Below are 7,390 nucleotides of genomic sequence, written 5' to 3'. Positions count from 1 at the left end.
AACGTAGTAAATTCCAATTTCCATGTCCATGAATGACGTTTTATTGGAATACAGCTATGTCCACTCGTTTAGACATTGTAAGTACAAAGCTGGGTAGTTATGACAGACCGAAAGGCTCACAAAGCCTAAAATATTTACTTTCTTGCCTGTTACAGAAAAAGTTCCCCATCTTCTGATCGAGAAGAATGGGCTCCAAATTCATAATAGTGGTGGGAAAGGGAGAAGGGACTGCTGTTGATGGTGGAGGTGGAGGTCTCAATTTTCCTTTAAGAGAATATTTAGGGGCACCTGGGTGGCTCAGTGGGTTAAGCATCTGACTCTTGATTTCGGCCCAGGTCATGATCTTGGGGTGATGGGATCGAGGCCTGGGATGGGAGTCAGCAGGGAGTCTGCTTCTTTCTCTCTCTCTACCTCTCCTTCTGATTCTCCCCCTGCTCACTCTCTCTCTCTCTCTAAAAACAAACAAATCTTTAAAAAAATCAAAAAAATCAGACATTTATATATAAATGGTCTTATATGTGTTTTATGTACACAAACCCTGTAAAGATAAATATATATATGCACATACATATACCTTTTTAATATACTTTATAAGTATATAAAATCCTTAAAAACACCCTATATTATATATTTAAATTTATGGAGGGGTCTGTGTATTTTTTTTTTTTTTTTTTTGCTGTAAAGGGAATGTGGACACCACTTTTAAAGAGTTTGTGTGCGTGTGTGTCTCTCTCTCTATATATATATACAGACATACATACCTGGAAGAAAACAATAAAATTTGGTGAGTTTTGGTGGTAGAAATAAGGGTACTTACTATTTTATTCTTTGTTATTTCAGGTATTTGTCAATTTTCCAAATAGACATAAATGTAAGGTGGTAGACACCCCCGGCCATGTGAGTTGTGACAAGTGAAATTGTGCCAATAGTGTTTTCCTCCCTCAGAAACAGCCTTTTCTCATCAACTGTTGAATGATAAGACCTTCAAAAACACATCAAGGTTTAGCTTACATGCACCTAACATTTCTGGAAAACTCCAGTATCTAATTGCTTCTTTATAGGAAAAAAAAATCTAAGCTTCAATGCACTAAAGATTTTTATAAAAATCAATTTTATCCTTAAAGTAAAATGCAACATAGATTATCCCTTCTGCTGGAAGTTATGGTAATGACCTACTGAGATATGCCTCACAATACAGTAATATTGCTTCTTTACCAGTTTGAAAACATTTTCCTATAGAAAAGCACAAAGCAGGTTCTATCTGAAAAAATAAAATAAAATAAAATAAAATTACATAGCAACCACATTGGTGCTTTGTAGGATTAAAGCAGCAGGACCTAATGATTTTCTTCATCCTGACATCTAATAATCCAGTTGCATCAGGAAAGGTGAGCTTAATGAAGCATATTCAGATGGGAGAGCATACGATTTATGATGCGCTTGTTGTGGTTATATTCCTAAATGGATCCCATTAACTCAACATTGGTTGCTGGTAAATGGCCACATCTCCTAATAGACAAACGCATGAATCACCTGGGCATATTTTAGAAGTGTGCTCTACAGAATGGTTCACCTTACAACTTTACACTAGGACCAGTTGAATGACTTTCTTTAATGAAGCTTAGCAGACTTTCTTTGAGCAAGAAACAGAATTACTGCAACAGAACATGCACTCCACCTCCTCATCATTTAGCATGTACATATAACCTTATCCTTGGGGTGGCATGTATGAAGCACATTTACTGAGAGGATTGTTTTTAAGATTTTATTTATTCATGAGAGACAGAGAGAGAGAGAGAGAGAGAGAGAGAGAGAGAAGCAGGCTCCATGCAGGGAGCCTGACGTGGGACTTGATCCCAGGTCTCCAGGATCACACCCTGGGCTGAAGGCGGCGCTAAACCGCTGAGCCAACCGGGCTGCCCGACTGAGAGGATTTTTTAAAGCAGTGTGCTAAAAAAAACAATTATTGTTTTCAATCCTTTTTATAGTTATAAAAACAATATGTGTTTCTTTTCTTTCTTTCCTTTTTTTTTTTTTTTTTTTTTTTTTTACACAGATCTATATCGTTACGTATTTTCTTTTTAGTGAAGGACTTCTTTAAGTCCTTGAAAGGTACAGCATCACACAGATGTTACGGCCAATGGCTTTAGCAGGAAGGCTGCTTTGGAATTTGGCATAAACCATGCCACTGTTTCCCTGAGCGTGAGTCACTTTTCCCCAGATTACTCTGGTTTTGTTCAGTTTGCCACCAGGAGTCACTGTGTTGTTCTCTGCTCTGTACATGTTAAGTAATTCTCTTGCCTAGATAGAATTCAGTTTCATCTCAAGCATAAACACCTTCAATTTTAAGAAGTCCTATAGGCTCCCTCTGGTTCCAGAGACATTGCTTATAACTAGCAAAAATGGCCTTGGGCCAAAGCCTCCAGATATATTTATTATTTCAGGAGTCCTGATCCCAGCGGGCTTGCCCCCACATATCAGCAGCAGGAGCTTCCCTCACCTCATAGTTATTTATTAAGCAAATCTGAGAAAATTGGGAAAGCATAGGGAAAAAGTCACTTATTTATCACCCAGATAGACACTAGACACGTGTAATGCACTGCAAATCTGTCCACTTCAAAGATTTTTTTAAAATATTTATTTATTTTAGAAACACAGCTAGCACAGGAACCAGGGAGGGACAGAGAGAGAGGGAGAGAATCTCAAGCAGACTCCTGTTGAGCACAGAGCCCAGTCATGGAGCTTGATCCCAGGACCCTGAGATCATGAGCTGAGCTGGGTGGAAACCAAGAGTTGGATGTTTAACCGACCCAAGCGGTTGAACCACCTGCTGTTGAACCATCCAAGTGCCCCTCACTTCAGACATTTTTCCCTGCATACATGCCTTAAAAATCCTGAGTACATAATAGACATTTTACCATATAAATTGCCTTATAATATTTTTGCACTTTGCAATATATCATGAAGATTTTCTGCCATAAAAAAATTTTAAAGACATCAATTTTGGTATGCCACTCAAGGGAAACAGTTTATTTTCACTCTATTTTAAATAACAGTGAAATGAACATCTTTATCCATAATGTTAGGAGCTTATCTTTGTTCATTATTTCAAGATAAATATTTGGAAGTAAAAATACTGAGTCAAAACGTGGGTACCATTTTTAGGATTTCAGATATAAAGAATTCTGGAATGTTCCATGAATCCATATACCCAGTAACAGGATAAAAGAGAACCTATCTCACCCTGGGAATAATTTTGAGCCAACTATTTCTTCTTTCAATAATCATCCTCCTGGCTCTGGCTCAGTTCCTCTCCCATCCACCTCCCCCAATTGGGCCACCACACCATTGCATGCTAAATTAGCATAAAAGAGCTCAAACATAGAAAACAAAGGTGGTAATGGGGAGCAATTTAAATCTAAGCTTATTTAACCTAAGTGGCTAGTGGCTGCCTATTTTGTCTTAATTGCCTTTTAAACTAAAATCAATGTTAAATTACCTGAACAACAGCTTCTGCACAATTGCAAACTGAAAATTCTTTAAGTGCCTCCTCAAAACCTTTGGCTCTTGTTTGGCGGGCTGACAGTAAAAAAAGAGTCCCTTTCTTCTTTATTCCATCTTTGGACTATGGGACATGATTCAAGGATGGACACTCCTGAAAAGAGCCACCATATCTGCTCTAGGATGGGTTATTTCTTGACAATGCGGTACTGAAAATGGAATCTGAATAATGAAAATGGAATTTGGATAACAGTCTTTCCTTTCTTCCTTTCCTCCCATCAACAATGAGAGACTGTCTATACAAATGGAAACCCACCTATTCAAAGAGAACTCGGACCTATGATTTGCAGCAACCAGCCCAGGAAACCAGCCTGCTATCCACAAATCATACATGGCGGAAATTAGACCACTTCTGATTTCCATCTCTGGTGATCAGCACAGGAAGCCAAGCAAAAAGCCCTACAACAACTGGCTTAGAAACAGCCATGCCTTGGATAGTAATAGACAGCTTTCCTAATTTTTGTACCCATTTCATAACTTAGGACCAACAAGAGAAAGGCCGATAGTCACATAGAAGGTCCTACTTCTACTTGGTCTACCTGCAGCCTTCCCAGGACAAAAGCCTCCAATTAGGACACATCTGAAGGCTTCTCTCTCTCTCTCTTTTTTTTTTTTTCAACTCTACAGTTTCTCACCCTATTGCCTGATGTTGAGTCTCTGACAAAACACGAGCGACAATGGCTAACTTCCTTGCTGTAGCACGCTCTGAATAAACAGTTTTTGCTTGTTCTCATTTGGTTGGTGTTTGTTTATTTCTACAATGATTACTCATTTTCAATACTATGTTAGGTAAACAAGTTAGACAAAACACTAGCCCTCAGGGAGCTTATGTTCTAGTGGGTAAGACAGACAATAAACAAAATAATGACAGATTTTAGTAACTTCTGTGTATGAAATAAAGCATGCATTGAGATGGGGATGTAATTGGGATAGATGCCTCAGATATGATTCTTGGGTTGTTAGAAGTTATTACATGGTAGAGCCTCCTGCTTTTGTTTCCTTCAAATACTAATTGAACACATGCCATCTAACTTACACGGCTGAGTCACACACACACACACACACACACACACACACACACACACACACACAGAAAAAAAGGCAGACATGTCCTCTGCCAGCAAAGAGCCTCTCAGGATGATGTCTGCTCACTAATAACCAGAACACAAAGTGGACAAGTAGGTAGGGCCAGAAATAAGATTCAGGTTATGACCTATGAGGGCTAAGGAAGCAGTAGGGAAAACCTTTCAGATATTACAAGGTATCCTCAGGCCCTGGAGTGGAAGATTGCTGTGGATAGTGAAGGGGTTCAGGACTCCTTACTCCAAAACATAGTACCTCGGTAAACTGAATATTTTAAGCTGAAAGAATCTGGGTAGTAGCAGGTGCAAGAAAGACTCTCTGACCTCCTACTCACCATCTACTCTGAGGCAGGTGATAAGATCTCATGGGATTGGTGCCCTCTCTGTACATGGAGGAAGGAACACTCTTATCTCCAAAAATGGAGGGACACTGAGAAGACTTGCTAAGATCTCCCCAGTTTACCATTTAGCTCATATCACATTTCCCCACGACTTCTGACTCTTCATCAAACCTAATATAAAAATGTTCAGACTTAACCACTTCTTTGGGTCTCCATTTCCATGTGAAGTCTCCTATGACACATAAAACTTACATTAAATAAATGTGTATGCTTTTCTCTTGTCAATCTGTCTTTTGTCAGCATAATTTACAGAACCCCAGCCAGCACACCTGAGAGGGGAAAAGATTTTTCCTCCCTATGTGGGGAGAGGTACACACATTATTACTGGTATTTCTGTATGTAATTCCAGGATGGACATTTTTAAGACAGAAGAGGCTTGCTTGGAGATAACCTCAAATGCTCATGATATCTTCTTTAGAACAGTTTTCCCCTGAGTTTCTTAAATAGGTGATTGCACAGACATTTTGAGAAACAAAAAGTCATAAGGGATTAGAAATTACTTTTTTCCCCAAATCTCCTCACCCCATAGGTCTCAATATGTATGACACTCTACAAAGGAAATAGGGAGATACAACAAGACTCCTAATTCCAATGACTTAATTTGGTCTGGGCCCAGGATAGAATAAAGGCAGAAATCTTACACATGTGAGGGTGTCCTTTACTCAAGGCTTTAAGAGATGGAAAGGCTGTTAATGCTAAAGGCGTGTGTAATACTCAGCCAACATCTCTCTGTGCCCATTACAGAGATGCCAATCACTGTCCCCTACCTTTGCAGGGTTTCTTAGGGAAACCTCTCCTCTTGTGGCCCCACTTCAACCAATCCCCAGTCCAGGAACCAGGGTCAGACACATAAATCTCTGGTCAAATTAGAATCACTCCTAGAGAGAATTTTGGAATTGGGAAAGAGATGGGAGTGGCAAGCTCTGATAACTGGACTTGAAAGACTGGATAGATTTTCAAGGTAGATAGAGTTTGATGAGTAGTCAAGAAAAGCAGTCTATAGAGAGGTAAAGAAGTAGAGAGAAGAGACCTCTAGAAAGAAATGGGAGGAAGGAAGGAGAAACAGAGAGAGAAGCAGAAACAAGACTCTGGCCCCACAGAAAGACAGAGATGGGGACAGCTGTTGTCTTGGCCACTGAAAGCTTTCTTCTTACTTCAATATTCCTTTCTTTCCCACGTGCTTCTGATTCAAGCTGACTTCTTGCAAAGTCCTACAGACTCTATCCCTGCTAGAGTCTCTAGACACAACTGGGATTGCACAGGACATAGCCAGCCCACAAAGGAGTCCTCAGATCCCTCTGCTTTGCAGAAAAGCAAAATATCCCAAAGCTGAGATGAATAAACTTCTTCCCTGTGTCTCATGATCTTTCATGAAGCATAGCTAGTGGGCCAGCCTGTCAGAAGTGCAACTAAAAACTGAGTGCTAAAATAAATACAAATTCTCTGACACTAGAGGTTTTGTTAGGCTTTTTTTCTTTCAATTGTAGCATGAAGATGTCTTCCCACCTAAGAATGTCACCAAAAATATAATTGACTGATTCATTCTTTTAACATCATATATGTGAATGCCCACTGACTTCCATATATGAATTCCAGAATCTTTGTCAGGCCCAGAAATACAAAGCTAAATAAGTTTTTTAAAGAAGCATTATAATATAAAATAGCATTATAATTATATGCATTATTATAAGTTTATATATTTGAAATTTAACCTAACAAGATATGTAGACATATATTATGTTATAATTATAAATGACATAAAATGTGTTATCTACCTGCTTGGTATAGGAGCCTTTTTTGCTCTGCTTAAGGTCAGAAAGCAGATCGCAAAGAATTTGCAAAGGTAGTGATGCTTGAGTTAGGTTTTAAAGGAGTGGTTAGGAAGGCCACTCCAGGTGGAGTATGGGAATGGACCATTGTAAGCAGAGAGATCCATTAGAGACTCTTTTATTACATTTCAGCCAGCCATACATGGTTGCAGAAACGTCAGCTATAAACAATGTCTAATCAAGTTTCTATATATGAATATATATGAATATTTAAAATGACTGATAATAGAATAATAAAGTTTTCACTAAGCAAATGTCTGTTTGCCAGCTGCAAAGTATATGATTAATGAGTGTTTGCCAACTACAGGGCTTACTGTGTGCCAAGTATGAGTAAGAAACAATGGTTATGGTTGGCACCATAAACCCTTATTACTAGTAAGATGGAAGTTATTCACCCATCAACAGCTTAGCCCACACAAGATACAATATAGGATTGTGAGGTTCCTATTTGCTATTCTATAGGTCTTGGTGACATTGGAGGATTTCTAGCTCCCACTGAGTGACCCTATGGGATATG

General features: G+C 38.9%; 1 pseudogene; it reads right to left on the bottom strand.

The window, feature by feature from the left end:
- Positions 1-2,097: 2,097 nt before the first annotated feature.
- Positions 2,098-3,894, bottom strand: LOC129519845 (60S ribosomal protein L35a-like; annotated as a pseudogene).
- Between the last annotated feature and the right edge of the window lie 3,496 nt (positions 3,895-7,390).

Source organism: Nyctereutes procyonoides, unplaced genomic scaffold (assembly GCF_905146905.1).
Source record: "Nyctereutes procyonoides isolate TBG_1078 unplaced genomic scaffold, NYPRO_anot_genome, whole genome shotgun sequence".
NCBI lineage: Eukaryota > Metazoa > Chordata > Mammalia > Carnivora > Canidae > Nyctereutes > Nyctereutes procyonoides.
Note: the sequence above shows the minus strand (reverse complement) of the source record. Positions and strands in the feature narration are given on the sequence as shown.